Source organism: Nyctibius grandis, chromosome 5 (genome assembly GCF_013368605.1).
Source record: "Nyctibius grandis isolate bNycGra1 chromosome 5, bNycGra1.pri, whole genome shotgun sequence".
NCBI classification, from domain to species: domain Eukaryota; kingdom Metazoa; phylum Chordata; class Aves; order Nyctibiiformes; family Nyctibiidae; genus Nyctibius; species Nyctibius grandis.
In genome coordinates this window covers 25,778,643-25,794,323 of record NC_090662.1, presented here as the reverse complement: position 1 = coordinate 25,794,323, position 15,681 = coordinate 25,778,643, and positions in this window count along the sequence as shown.

The following is a 15,681-nucleotide window of genomic DNA, read 5'->3' as shown; positions in this document are numbered from 1 at the left end:
ATGAACGTAAAATGAATTCTGGCTTTCTTCATACCTACCAGTAAGAGAAGATGACTTAAACCCATACGAAATGTCTCTGCTGTGATCAAAAGAGATTTGTGAAACTTAAGGTCTTAACAAACTCTGTTTTTAAAATCTTACTGAGTCCAGGTAACATTCAGAGGGTTTTCTTTGGCATCTAGGATGAATTTTTGGTGGCATGTGGATATGTTGCTGGAACATACAACACCGTTATTAAGACAGCTTATTCCCCAGGACTCATCACTTAGTTTGGGGCCAAGATTTTGAACTTCAGAGTTCTCAGGTTTGTCGTCTTCAACTCGTGCTTATGCACAGACGCAGTTCAGTCTGGGGACACCAGTGCCTAGCTCATGGCCAGGGTCCCCGGATTAACCAGTGGACAAAGAGCTTCAGGGCACAGCAAATGCACAAAAAAGTGAATGAGAAAGAAATGAATGCTCAAATGCGGTATAAGAAATCTGGGTTCCAGCCTGAATTCTCAGGACTATTTCAATCTTCTTCATAACATAAATGAATAAACAGTCATAGAATCTGAGACAGCATCAGTATGTAAAGTTGATTCTGGACCTTGAAACAAATTCCTCCATACTATTTTCCAGTGCTTGACTCAGTTTTATCTGCTCTATCACTTCTCCCTGTAATATTATTTACTCAATGTTTCCTCAGCACTTTTATTTGTAGCTATCTTTAATAATAGATGTCTTTCAGGAACTATGTTTTATTATTCTTGCCTGTCTGCCGCTTGTAAAATATAAGTTTTTTATGTCCTATGGCAGTAATTCACATTCTTCTGTTTTGTTCCTTGCAACACTGCACTAGCTTTCTGAGCTTTTTACTGCCCTCATCAAGTTTTCCAAGTAGATTAGGTTTCATTCTATCAATGAGTTGTGTTCCTAGTGCTTTTTTCCTATAAACCTTAGAATTCTCCTCCTCTTACAGTCCTTCTCTTTCCTGTGTCTTTGATTGCCTGATTTTCCTTTTCCTTTGTACTGAAATCAGGCATGGACACTACATAATTTTTTACAGCTTTCTTCAGTAAGTTAGAAATTGGAAGTTTGTCTTATCTGTGCATTTACCAAGCTACTTACATAGATTTCATCAGTTGAGAGAATTAATCCTGAAATACATTCTCCCAGTGCTAAGACATCCCTAACTTTTTGCATGATTTAACCACCTTTTAATTTGTGTTATCCTGCTCTTACTTCTCTAGAAAAAGCCTCCTTGGCCTGCAGTTCTGTAAGCCTCTTCTGCAGATCTGTGTAATCCTCCATGCACCCTTCCTGTGGGATACTGGCAGTCATTCACCACAGTGTAAAGGACAGTCAGGACACCTGTTGTAGTTACCTTTCTCTTCAGCCCCTTCATCTACAACTCACATCCTCAGTCATGGGAAGCAACAAGTGATTTTAGAAACACTACAGTGACAGGCTGAAAAATTATTTCTAAATATGAAGTTTCACTCATATAGATATGCTTCTGCCAAGTGTCAATGTTCTTCCTGATGTTCTTCTGTCCATATTTCTTTCCGTCTACAGATCTCCAACACTAAATATTTTTGATTCTTATACCTGATTGAGTGATTTATTTTTTTACCTTTTTTTCTTTATGTTTTCGATAGGTTAGTGTAACTGTCATTTAGGATTGACAACCTGACCATCAGCTGTGGTGAAATGCAAGCGGTTTCATACACATTTTCAGCTTTCAAGACACAGCCCCCTCCTCCGCCCCCTGCAAAGTCCAGGTTCTTGTTCTCACCAGCAGTGATTTCATTTAAGTACTTTAATATATTTAAGGAATGTTCAAATTAATATGAATGATAATTAAAAATACTATTAATATTTTACAATCACATCTGCATTTGTATCTTCGAAGTAGTGTGTTATTCTTTAAATAAAAAGATATCTGAAAGGTAGCTAAAGCTTACAGGAATTTCTTGAAACCAAATAGGAAATCTATTTTTTAATACACTTCTCTGTTTTAACATTAAGGCACATAGTGAAAATATCTGTGTTCCCCAGAGGTCATAGCTTTACCTTTTCTTTAGGTTCTGTTACAATGATCAGTTTATCTGCTCGCTGCAAAAGACTGGAGCACACATCACATTATAAATGTACCTGATCTGATACAGTGACAAAACCCTTTCATATTCAGATGCTCATGGTATCTACAGACTAAAACTTATGCAGCATGTAAACATTGAGAAAAAGCATGCTTCTGTCCTTTAAGTTGTAACCTGTATTAGACTCATTGGCACCTACATCACATGGGTACAAATAAACAATGCAACTCTGTAAGAAAATACTACTGCCATAACATTATAATAAGAAGTCTCCTTTGCTAAAGCAGTTTAAAATGGTGGCATTGTTCTAACTGCAGGACACTATAGCCGTTAAAAAGATTTACGAGGTGTGCTCAGCCTCCTCTGCCCATATAGAGAAGGACTGCCACCAGGGTGTCTTTCTGTTCATATTTGTTAATACATAGGTGTGCCATATCCATCAAAACTGTATTAAGACCTCTCATTCCTCAGCAGGTATAAGTTGAACTTGATATCAATCTGTTCATGTCAGTTCTATCCCTTTTAAAACTGCTGTGAATATGACCTATGATAGGATTTTGAGTTAAAATCTGCGGGATTTTAGTTTGTTAAAATGATTTACCCTATGCACACATAATTTGAGCAAATTAATGTTTTTGAAAGTATACTTTGAGGAAAACCTATTAATATAAGCATTCACACTGTGCTCACCAGTGTGGTATGTCTGCTCCTTGCGTAACGAGCAGGAAATAAAAGAGAAGGGAAAGATCTGATCGAAGAAGCTTCTTTCAGCTTCAGCAGTATGCACAGACACTGTTGTCTGTCTTTGTGCCATCTAGTTTGCTCCCACTATCCCAAGTCAACAGAAAAACGTTTACTGTGTGTGATTTTTCTATGAAAGCGAAGAATACATTAAATATGGTGCAGGCCAGTTCTGCACTATATAGTATTATACCCCTTTGACATGCCTCAGACAAGCTAAATGGAAATTGCACTTTTGTAGCTCAGGGCAGATACAATTTCAGAAGACAGGAGGCATCTCTTGACAGCACAAGGCTTGAAATATGCATGAGCATTCTTTTGAGAGTCTTCAGCGTTCTGGAATTAACATAGTAAGCATTTTAGTAGGTACATCAGGTTAAAAGATTAAGAAAAGATTTTCAGCCCTTGGTGTAGTCTCTCACAGCAGTAAGCCTTTTACACATAGTGTGCAAGTAGGCACAGAAGGGGACAATAACACTAACCAGTGGGTTTTGTGGTTCCAAAACATTAAAAAACACACTCTTTTTTTTTCAAAATCTCATCCCAAGCATTTCAAAGCCTCAGTTCTTGGTCCCCTCCTTCCTCAGCATTGCCACAGCCATGACTCTGTGATGCACTAAAAAGACTGGGGATTTCCAGACATGTGATCATGAATCAACACAACTTGATCTAAACTGTCTGCTGTAACAACTCTAAATACTACATAGATCAGGCACAGAAAGTGATACCTAGCATATATTGCCCAGTGGGTAACAAGAAAACATGATAGAAAAAGAAATTATTCATAGCATGTGTCATCATCTTTGTAGAACTGTGTTGATGATGCATTCATGCCAATAACATGACAAACATTTCACATTTCATAGCTAAGAAGTAGGTTTGTGATGTGGCTGTCACGTACAAAACAGTACTGTATCTGCTGCCTTCCTCTTTGGCAGCAAATCTCATAGTAACAGTGCAAATGATTTGACAGAGGGACTGGCATAAAAATAGCATCATGATCTCTCTGGGATGGTTTTGGAAAACAGTCTGAGATAATTTCAAACAATCTTTTGGCTTACAAATTTCATCTTTAATCTTCCAGTATAAATGTAAATATGTGTCAGATAAAGTTAGTCCCGTTTAAGTGGATATTCTGTATAAAACCAGGTTAGAGAAAATATAAGAAGCTTGTTCTGTGTTTGGCAGTAAGAACAAAGTACCTTGGACTACCATTAGACACGGCTTGCATACTGAAATGCATGACACTTGAAAAAGATATCTCTGGATTTTCTTAATAACTAGAAATTGCTGTATGTTACCTGGAGGATATAGTGGCAGAATAAATGAATTTTCTTTAATAGACAGCCAATAGATTTGTATTATACTTTGTACTTCTACAAATACTAAAGTGAACTGAAGGGAAAATTAAGAGTTTCATTTTTCCTGGCTTGCATTTCTGAAAGCAAGTATTTTAGCCTTTGTCTATAATGACTGTACAAAAGGAGGTACAAGAAGGTAATTAAGGTCCACCTTTAACAACAAAATATGTCACCTGACCTCCTTCAAGAATTCAGATGTTGTTCAGTAGAATTCCTCACTGTATAGGTTATATTTTAAGAACTCAGAGCAGTAATTTTTTATAAATTAGCTATAGCCACAAAGCAATGGCTATTGTTGATGGAGGACTGCGCACTTCTAAAATGGATGCTTGCCTGAAAGTAGGTGATTTGCTATTTCTTTGACAACTAGTGAAAACATTAATTTAAAACATGTTATTTGTTGATAACAGATTTGTGCATGTGAATTTTGTGGATAACCATTTTCTATTAGCCTGAAAAATGGTATGTAGCTAACTTCATTGACACTATAATAGGATATGTCTCACCTAACTGTAGTTATATGAAAATTACATGTTTAGCGTAAGGTGGTTGTCTAGACAGCTCTTTAGTCAGTGGAGATATTTTCAGAGTGTGGGTCATCATAGCCCGAAATAGATTTCTAATACAGAATGGAATTAATTTCTCTTTGGATGTACTCATTTCTCTCCACAGGTTAGAGAGCAGTGACAAGCCCAGAGTAGGCACATAGTTAAGTGAAATAAATCCTACCACTAAATGGCCGAAACTCACGTTTGGTTGACCTAAAGGAGAGGATGAAATTTTAACTTAATTAACTGACCTTCCAAAAAGACTTTGAATATATATTGTCCTGAAATATTTGTTCACCACAACCCTTATTTAAATGAGGTCATGAATATGTATTTAATGACCACTGAAAATTAAATTCTGCCCTGTGTTAAACAGAAAGTAGGATCCGCAACAGCTATAAACTGAAACTGCTTAATGATGGAGAAGAGATGCAGAACTTCTGCACTTGCATGTGCTGAGCAGCATGTTGCCACTTACAGTCAGGTGATGAAATCCATTCCACTAACTTCAAAGAAGGGTGACATTTTAGCCATGGAGACCATTCCATTATCCCCACTTTCCACGACAGAGGAAAAAAGCCCATCAAAACATGCCCTAAATGATGTCAAATTATACTCAGTCCTTCCCCAGTGAGAAGCAGAAGCTGAAAGAGCAGCAGTGCTTTGAAACAGGTGAGAACAGGGAAGAAATATTGGCTAATGACACACCACTTTGTTTCAGGTCTCTTCATCATTTCTTTCCATTGTATCCAGAAGGAGATAAAGAAGAAAGACTGAAGGATCCCATTTCCTCTCCCTGATTCCTGAACCTGCTCTGTACCAGACTTTGCATAGCATAGTTTAACTTCAGGCCTGAAATGATCTGTGCTAGTTGATAATAGGCCTTAAGAGATTGTTAACCAGTCAGAATTCACATTAGCATCATAGCCTTCCAACATCTCTCCACATAAAGCAGGTAGCCTGCAGAAAAAATAAGTAAAAGATGGCTATATAGTCATATATCTTCACGATACTGAGAAAATAGATGGAATAGAACAGAGAATATGGTCTTTTATATCCACATCTGTTGCAATTTCCCTTAAACTGAAACACTTTAAAATACATTTATAATACACACTTGGTCCTGTATGGGTTCTTTTATTCAAAATAACATGGAGTAGGAATGGCTGATCACACTCGTGATATACCATAGAACATTAGGATTTGTCACCTCATTCAGATAATAAGGGATATTTTTTTAATCCAATTACAAATGTTATATTCAGTCATGTGGTTACCTTTTCCTCTAACTGAAAATAAATTGTCCTTGTCAGGTGGAGGAAAGGATAAAACAAAGAGACAGCAACAAGGCATTTACCCCCTGTTAGGACCTCAAATCCAAAGGAAGAGTGCTCTGTCGCCCGTGGCCCCCTCCTCTAATTCTTGTTCTCCCACAGAGAAACACTGCAAGTAATTTTTATGTTGTCCTCCAAATCTATATTTTGTTTTTATGATGAAAATTAAATAACTCAGCATTTAGACAACTCTTTCTTAAAAAATTTAGTAAACTTAGATTTGGCACCCAGGGTTTACTGATTGCACTACAGTTCATGAAGCTGAGCCACTTGGAGGCACTGATCCATCTGCATGTGCAGAACCCAGTTCTGCAGGATTGCTCTAATGCTGTCTGGGTTTTCTTTGTTTTGTTTTGGTTTGGTTTGGTTTTTGTATGTGCGTGTGTTTTGATTTTGTTGTTTTTTTTTTCCTTGGTAGACCATATTTTACAGACTCTTCTGCCTCTGCCTGATGCGTCAAAATCCAGACGTGATGTACTAATTGCTGTGATTGTGACATTAAAAAACAAATTTCTGACTCCTTAGCTGAAGTGGGGTCAGCTCAGCAATCTCTAGTGGGTGATGGATACATAAAAGGTTTGAATATAGTGTCATATTTATTCCGTAAGTGTCACAGTCTTTCCTCATAATTAAATCCATTGGGTATTCCTTTGTAAAAAATATGATTTACTTACAGTTAATTATTGTACAGTTTTGGAACAGAAAGTAACATTGGTTCATTTCCTTTGACTGGCAGAGGAGGAGCTTTAAAAGTAAAAATGTGGTGCTAATACCACTTCTTCCCTCCCCTTCCTGATCTTTTAAGTGGAATTTCTTGATCCTCGTTACAGCACTGCCCCACAGGGATGCTGAAGTTTGCACATAATAATGAGTTGCAAGCAGTACTGTAGATGAATCTTGGAATAGAAAGAAAGTGGGCTATAAATGCAAAAGAGAAAACTACTAGAAATGCAAGGTAACATAGTGGGCTGGTTTTGCTGCTGTTTTAAACCAGTGTATTTAAACAGATAGTCTTAGGCTGAATAAGTAAAAATTATTGGAGAGAAAATGTAGAGACACAAACATATACATGGGTACCTATAAACGAGATTTTTGCTAAAGAGAGAACTTTCATACTTATTTCTTTATGTTTGAAATGGTGCCAAAAATGAATGAACAGAGGAAAGAACTTCAAGAGAGATCAGAGCTAAAAACAGTGTTGCTGGAACTCATCCAGACCCTGGCCTGCAGCTTTCTTCTTTTGACCCACTTTCTTTTATACAACAACTATACAATAATTTTGTTCTTACTTCAGCTGTCATAGTAAGACTGGGAAATATTTTTAAAACCTGACTGAAGTCAGTGAAATAACAAGAGAAACATTTGAAAGCCTTCAATGTAAGAACATAACAGATAACAGGGAAAGTTCAGGCTGGCTTCTTGTAGGACTCTTGTCACGGACTTCAGTAGGCACTGGAGCTGGCCTAACTTGACTGAAGATGAGAGCGTTTTGTTAAACATTTTCAGAGAAACTTATACTTAATGTATATCTACTGAAGAGAAATGCTCTGCTCAGTGATTACATTGTGTCCTGCTGCACGTTGGAATTTTGTGGCAACACGCTTACTCTTTGATTTCAAAGTCAGTGGAGTTATTTTGAGGGTTCCTCCTGGGTAGCAGAGCAGTATTTGACCCCTTACCATCATTCTTCTTCTGGCTGTCAGCTCTCCCAGCAGCACGCCACACGGGTTGCAAACGGAGTCTGACTAACAACTGTACTAGCAAGTTAATCAGTGGATGGCGGTGTGGAAGTGTGTTTTCCTCTGTCTTGTTTCATATTCCAATGGGGGAAAAAAAAGAAAAATAGAAACGACATGTACTGTTTGTATTACTGAAATGACAGGCATGGAATGGAATTGTGTAAGTAACTATGATTCTGTCTTTTTCTTCTAGTTATTAGAATTGAAATATATATATGTCTGTATATATATACACACATATATATTACATACCGAGGAGAGTCAGAAAGGACTTAGAGAAAGGTCAGTGTAATTCAATTCCAATAAGTCAAGTTTAAGAAAAAACAGAAGTGAACAAACATACATACACACACACTGCTGAACATCATTCTCTTCTGCACAGGGCTATATGGCTGCACTATATAATATGACATCCTTATTTCTCCTTCCCCCAGCAAATCCACCCTTGACAGGGCACACACACAGAGAAATACACAGAAGGATGATCAGCTTAGTCTTTTACTCTGTTTATACAAATCCACATGATTTCTGTGTTAGCTGTGTTAACCCCTTACCAACTGATTATACAAAATCAAAAAGAAAAAAATAAGGAAAGGTGGTGAGGAGGTGGGGAAGGTTCTGGGAATGTGCCACTGGCACTACATGGCTACATTGGCATGTTGGCACTGGGCATTGCTATATTAAGGCCCAGCATATGACCACTGATATAAACCTCTTTTGGAAAACAGGCCGTTTTTGGAAAATGGCCCGTGGTAGCTGATGAGCTAGACACTTTACTAAAGTGATTTTGCCAAACGAAAGCAACCCCTTGTCCTCAATATCCTGATTTATCTGGTAAAATGAGTTCAGTAAAGGATTTCTATCTATCATCAGTTGTAGAATAGCATATTGTATGATGTACATCAGCTGGACCAAAATACTGTTAGCGTGGATTTGATGTCTATCAGAGAAATAGCAAAGTGAAGAACCTAACAGGGTTAGGAAGGGGAAAAAGGATTACTGAAGTAAAAGGAATTGCACTTTTGTAGAATAAAGCGTACCTTAAATCATGATCATGTTTGCAGATAGCGTCTATTGTGGTACAAAGATAACACAATGCTGAGAAACATGCCCACTTCTTGCTTACCTTCATTACCAATTTCCCATTGCTGGCTTGCTTCTTTGTATGGATTTTTTTTATTCAAATTAGTTTAGATGACCATAGCGGGCTGTAGTCCTAACAATGATAACATCAGAGATACCTAGACAACTGTAATTGTTAAGGGTTTTATAGTTACCTATCTGACACTTGCTGCATCTTTTTTTCTACCAGTTCACTACTCTTAACCAGAACAAATAAATTTTTCTTAGTGAAGCTGTTTTTCTTTTGAAGAAGATAATTTGATAGAAGTGGAGCTTTTGTAAAAAGTGATTTTTTTAATGTATCTGTCCGATGATATATTTTAATCTGATATATCGTTCCTGTTTACAACATTCATATTAATGTTTCTGGAAATACTTCTTTTGATTTGAGAGACTGAGGTTTTCAGCTTAGCACAATTCAGTACTTCATTTCTGAGTCTTGTGTCCCTCCCCCCGAGTCCCCTGGTTTGTTTCCAGCAAAATGGAAGGATTCTCTGAAAACCAATACCGACTGGGTAGGAAAGCCACTGAAACACAGAAGCTAATTGCAAAATGACCTCACCATACCAAAAGAGTAAAAGTTGTATGAAATGCACTAACAAAAGTTATAAACAAGTTAATTCTAGGGCAAGAAAGTAAGAATCACACAGCTTATCAGGGCCCTTTTCTGTCCCCAGGGAGGTGCCTGATGCATGGGGCTGGGGCTGCTGCTTGCTGCCCTCCTGGTTTGCCCTGCTTCTGGCTGGGGGCAGACAGGGCAGCCCCCCACAGGCAGAGCCCGTCCTACCGCCAAAGGGACCCTGGCTTCCAGGTCCTGCCCTGCCCACCCCAGGGACAGCAAGTGAGAATACAACCGAACATTATAAACTCCTGTAGATTCTATTTTTTTTTTTTTTAAATAACAAAAAGCTCATGCATCGTTATGATGCACCAGAATGATGTGAAGGAGCTTGACGTGCCACTGGGCATGTCACTCGGCAAACTGCAGGCACCTCTGATAGTGAAGAGTGGGAGGATACGGGGAGGGAGATGATAGAAAATACAATGAGATTCAACAGAATAATGCAGTCCAAGGATAAGCATAGGGGAAATAACAACATTTTATGATCTAGGAAAGAGAAGGCTCAAGAGCAACATGATCACAGTCTATAAATACCATCAAGGTAACAATAAAAATGAATGAAGGGAATTACATTGTCTCAGAAGATGGCATGACAAGAAGTGATGGCCTGAAGATAGGAAAGAAAAAGTTTAACTTAGACATTAAGAAAAAGTCTTTAACAGCTAGAACAATTGGACAGCATGGGAAATCGCTGGGGGTGGCAGTTAAGTCACTAACACCATGGGGTGTATTCAAGAAAAAAGATTACTTTTAATGCTTCTGATTGATAAAGAACTGCAGCAGAAGGTGGGGTGACAGACCAGAAAATGAATTCACTTTTTTGTAACTGAATTTGTGAGATTATGATTTTTTATAAATATGGCTCTGTGTATTTAGAAGAACTAGACATGGGCATTGATTTTGAAAAAGAAATATCCTCTTTTTATTCGCTATTGATTGAAGTCAACTTTCATTTAGGACAAAGAATGTGATCTTATTTTTTCAAAATACTTTTGGGGAAAATGTCTTTATATTAAGATTTCTGGCTCTAAATTTTTGGAGATAAGTGGCCAATTTCTTTAAGAAGACATGGACTGTGCTATTAAATAGGAGCAAATGACAGATGTACTAATAAATGCCTGCATTCTGTTTCTGCTGATGTGAGACATTAAAACACAGATCATAATCATCTAGAGTAAACCACAAGACTGCAAGTTATGGGAACAAACTGATTTTTTAATAAAGAAAAGTTGACGACTGTTCATGATTCTGGACATACATAAAATAAATCGCCTGTTGGTGAATCTGGAAAGGCATAAAGTGAAATTGTGTATGCTTCTTGGAAATAGCAGCTGAGGACTTGATAGATTAGAAAAAAAAGACTGGAAAAATCTTTTACAGAGCAGCTCAAGATTCCCATAACACGGTGGTGTCTGTAGCTGTTACAATAGCAATGTAGCCAAAATTACATCTCGGTTTCTTAGCTTCTTCACATGCAGGGAGTTACAGAATCACAGAATCACAGAATGTTAGGATTGGAAGGGACCTCGAAAGATCATCTAGACCAATCCCCCTGCCAGAGCAGGATTACCTAGACCATATCACACAGGAAAGCGTCCAGGTGGGTTTTGAATGTCTCCAGAGAAGGAGACTCCACAACCTCTCTGGGCAGCCTGTTCCAGTGTTTGGTCACCCTCACCGTAAAGAAGTTTTTCCTCATATTTATGCAGAACCTCCTGTGTTCCAGCTTGCACCCATTGCCCCTTGTCCTGTCAAGGGATGTCACTGAGAAGAGCCTAGCTCCATCCTCATGACACTTGCCCTTTCCATATTTATAAACATTAATGAGGTCACCCCTCAGTCTCCTCTTCTCTAAGCTAAAGAGACCCAGCTCCCTCAGCCTCTCCTCATACGGGAGATGTTCCACTCCCTTAATCATCTTCGTGGCTCTGCGCTGGACTCTCTCTAGCAGTTCGCTGTCCTTCTTGAACTGAGGGGCCCAGAACTGGACACAATATTCCAGATGCGGCCTCACCAGGGCAGAGTAGAGGGGGAGGAGAACCTCTCTCGACCTACTAACCACACACCTTCTAATACACCCCAGGATGCCATTGACCTTCTTGGCCACAAGGGCACACTGCTGGCTCATGGTCATCCTGCTGTCCACTAGGACCCCCAGGTCCCTTTCCCCTACACTGCTCTCCAACAGGTCTGCCCCCAACTTGTACTCATACATGGGGTTGTTCTTGCCCAGATGCAGGACTCTACACTTGCCCTTGTTATATTTCATTAAATTTCTCCCCACCCAACTCTCCAGCCTGTCTAGGTCTCTCTGAATGGCAGCACAGCCTTCTGGTGTGTCAGCCACTCCTCCCAGTTTGGTGTCATCAGCGAACTTGCTGACAGTGCACTCTATTCCCTCATCCAAGTCATTAATGAATATATTGAATAGTGCTGGTCCCAGTACCGACCCTTGAGGGACTCCTCTAGACACAGGCCTCCAACTGGACTCTGTCCCATTGACCACCACTCTCTGGCTTCTTTCCTTCAGCCAGTTCACAATCCACCTCACTACCCAATCATCCAGACCACACTTCCTCAGTTTAGCTGCGAGGATGCTGTGGGAGACAGTGTCAAACACTGTACTGAAATCAAGATAGACCACATCCACAGCTTTACCATCATCTATCCACTGGGTTATGTCCTCATAAAAGGCTATCAAGTTTGTTATGCATGACTTCCCCTTGGTGAAGCCGTGTTGACTGCCCCTAATGATCCTCTTATCCTTGATATGCCTTTGCACCTCATTCTGATAGTCCCCAGGAAGAATGGGGTGCAAAAGCAAAAAAAAAAAATTTTTTTTTCTCTTTCCTGCTACTCTTTCTCCAGCAACCCAGTAGAAATCTTTGAAGTCATTCATAATCATTTAAGTGGCCTATGGTATCTAGTGTTAGAGTACTGGTAAAGCTTTAGAGATAAAATCTAATCTTGGATTTCTTTGTACTTCACTTGAGGTAATTTAGGATTTTCTTCTTGGAGCCCCAGCTTCATAGGTGTTTCAGTGTACTGATGTACAGTGTACATAGATGTACTGAGTGTACACTCAGCAAGTTTGCTGATGACACAAAACTGGGAGGAGTGGCTGATAAACCAGAAGGCTGTGCTGCCATTCAGCGAGACCTGGACAGGCCAGAGAGCTGGGCAGAGAGGAACCTGATGTAGTTCAACAAAGGCAAGTGTAGGGTCCTGCACCTAGGAAGGAATAACCCCGTGTACCAGTACAGGCTGGGGGTTGACCTGCTGGAAAGCAGCTCTGCAGAGAAGGACCTGGGAGTTCTGATGGACAACAAGTTCACCACGAGCCAACAATGTGCCCTTGTGGCAAGAAGGCCAAGGGTATCCTGGGGTGCATTAGGAAGAATGTGGCCAGCAGGTTGAAGGAGGTTATCCTCCCCCTCTACACTGCCCTAGTGAGGCCACACCTGGAGTCCTGTGTCCTGTTCTGGGCTCCCCTGTTCAAGAAAGACAAGGAACTACTGGAGAGAGTCTAGTGGAGGCCTACAAAGATGATCACAGGACTGGAGCATATCTCTTACAAGGAGAGGCTGAGAGAGAAGAGAAGACTGAGGGGGGATCTTATCAATGCTTACAAATACATTAGGGGCGGGTGTCAAGAGGATGGAGCCAGACTCTTCTCAGTGGTACCCAGTGACTGGACGAGGGGAAACGGGCACAAACTGAAACATATGGAGTTCCTTCTCAATATGAGGAAAAACTTCTTTACTTTGAGGGTGGTAGAGCACTGGAACAGGCTGCCTAGGAAGGTTGTGGAGTCTCCTTCTCTGGAGATATTCAAAACCCGCCTGGACACGACCCTGTGCAATGTGCTCTGGGTGAACCTGCTTTTGTAGGGGGTTGGACTAGATGATCTCCAGAGGTCCCTTCCAACCCTAACCATTTGGTGATTCTGTGATTCAGTATGCAAAATAAAAAAAACAACATACTGATGCCTGTCTCCAGTTTTTCAAGAGACAAACTATAGTGACTCTTAAGTGCTTCTACAGTCCATATGTAAACTTCATACAGAATATGTGTTTTCTGTCAAAGACCTATTTTGGTCCTGGTAACAGGCTGGTATTATGAGGAACTGAATTTGTGCTCTAAGGATGATGGAATGCTCTGTGTGGAAGATAATGTTTCTGGAGTGTTAGGATGTGGTTGGAGTTAGCCTGATATATTTTACTATGACAGTTGAATTGACTGATCTAAGTGTTAAAAAAAAAAGGAAGCATAATAATAACTTCTTTCTTTTTCTTATGCAGCTCTATTCAGAGAAAATGTACTACAGGTCTGTTAAATTGAAGATATTATTAGGAGCACTGTATTATGATTCTTAGGCATGGCTGAAGGGCTTTTTTTCTAAATCAATGATCTCGGAGAGCTTTTCAAGCAGTAATTAGGTATCACAAATCCATGGAGACACAGGTAAATAGGATTTATTCACCCACCACAGGAATACAACCATATTCAGACCGGCATACAGCAGCTAAGAACAGACAGTAGAGTGACATGCAATTTTGCTCTGAATTAATATCAAGAAGCAGTCACCACAGGGACTAGACAGTATGAAAACTGAAATTAGACTACTATGAAATGAATAATGGCATCTATGTTTGAGACATTTAGGTAGACAGACTGTAAGCACCAGTAGATTCCAGCTAACTGCAAATCAGTAAAACCCCTTTCCCATTCCAATTCAAATACATTGCCCTTTCCTCTCCCAGATCCCTTTTTATCTATCTATCTCATGTGCTTCGTTTTTAATTTTGGGGATAAATAAAGTATGTTGAATGCAAGCAGTATTTCTCCAGTATTCAGCCTTTCTGGAATTCTGTCATTTAATGGTGACCCCGATTAACTTGTGACGTTTTAAAGGATCACCGTACAATCTGGTAAGTATGCAATAAAATCTGGTAAGCAAACAATAAAACTAGCAGAAGGCCTCACAGCAGAGGGTGCTTAAAAACTTCTCCCGAGACCAATAAACATGATTAGTGCCCTGCAAGGGAATTTTAAATGAATTGAAGAACATCAGTGCAAGATTTGGTACACCAATGAATGAAGACTGGAAGCATTTTATCTGAAGAGAAGCTTGGCAATGACTGAATGAAAATGTTATATGAGTAGGCTGGGATATTGATGAATCATGTGGGGAGGTCAGGGGACACCAGAAGCACTTGCAAGAGAAGGCTCTATGCTATCTATCTGTGCATCTGTGGGTGAGAAGTCTATATTTTAGGGGCAGAACTTAGTCCTTTTACTTTTTCATGTATTATAAACATAGAAAATTGCAAGCTGGATTCAGACACTGGAAGGTTGGTGGCAGTAGAAGCCAGCCTGTGAGCCCCAGAAGGGAAAGAGGTGCTAAAAAGAAGGGCACTGCCCATACTGCCAAGAAAAAATTGGCCTAGAGCTTCTGAGGATATTTCATACCTCTAGGGAGGCCAGCCTAGCAGAGGATCAAAGATGCCCTTGTTCAACACATTTCTCGAGCAACCTCTGCTTCTCACGGCTAGAACTGAAAAGTAATATCTGGCCACAACTGTTCCAAGAAGGGCACTGGAGCTTGCTTCTCCCAAACTGTAAGTCAGTGCTGTATTTGTAGTTTGTATGGTGAGTAGGTTGTTGCAATGTCTTCACTGGGGCAAACTGCCTCATCTTGTTTTTATAGAGAGGCAGACCATGTTTCCGCCAATCGTTTGATACCCCTCTTACACTATGTCTCAAGACCTGCTTGATGCTTGCAGAATCTGGAGAGGAGACTCTGGGCATACTAGAAGGATTTAAAACAAGTATACTAATACTTGCACAAACTTCAGTGTAAATGTATTATGCATGATTATTTCCAAGAATATAACTTTACTCAAAGTGAAAAAATAAAACACTGGTACAGATAATAAAGGAGACTTAATGGAAGGGGAGGTCATCAAAGTTCCTAGATATTACTTCCAGTTAAGTAAATGACAAATACTTTTGCTGCCTTTACTCCATTTTCTTTATCATGCTAGTACTGAAAGCGGTTTATCTGAGAAACAGTAGCTTGTATTGGGTTCATTTATCAGGAGGATATTGGTGTAAAATAGCCTTCTCAAATA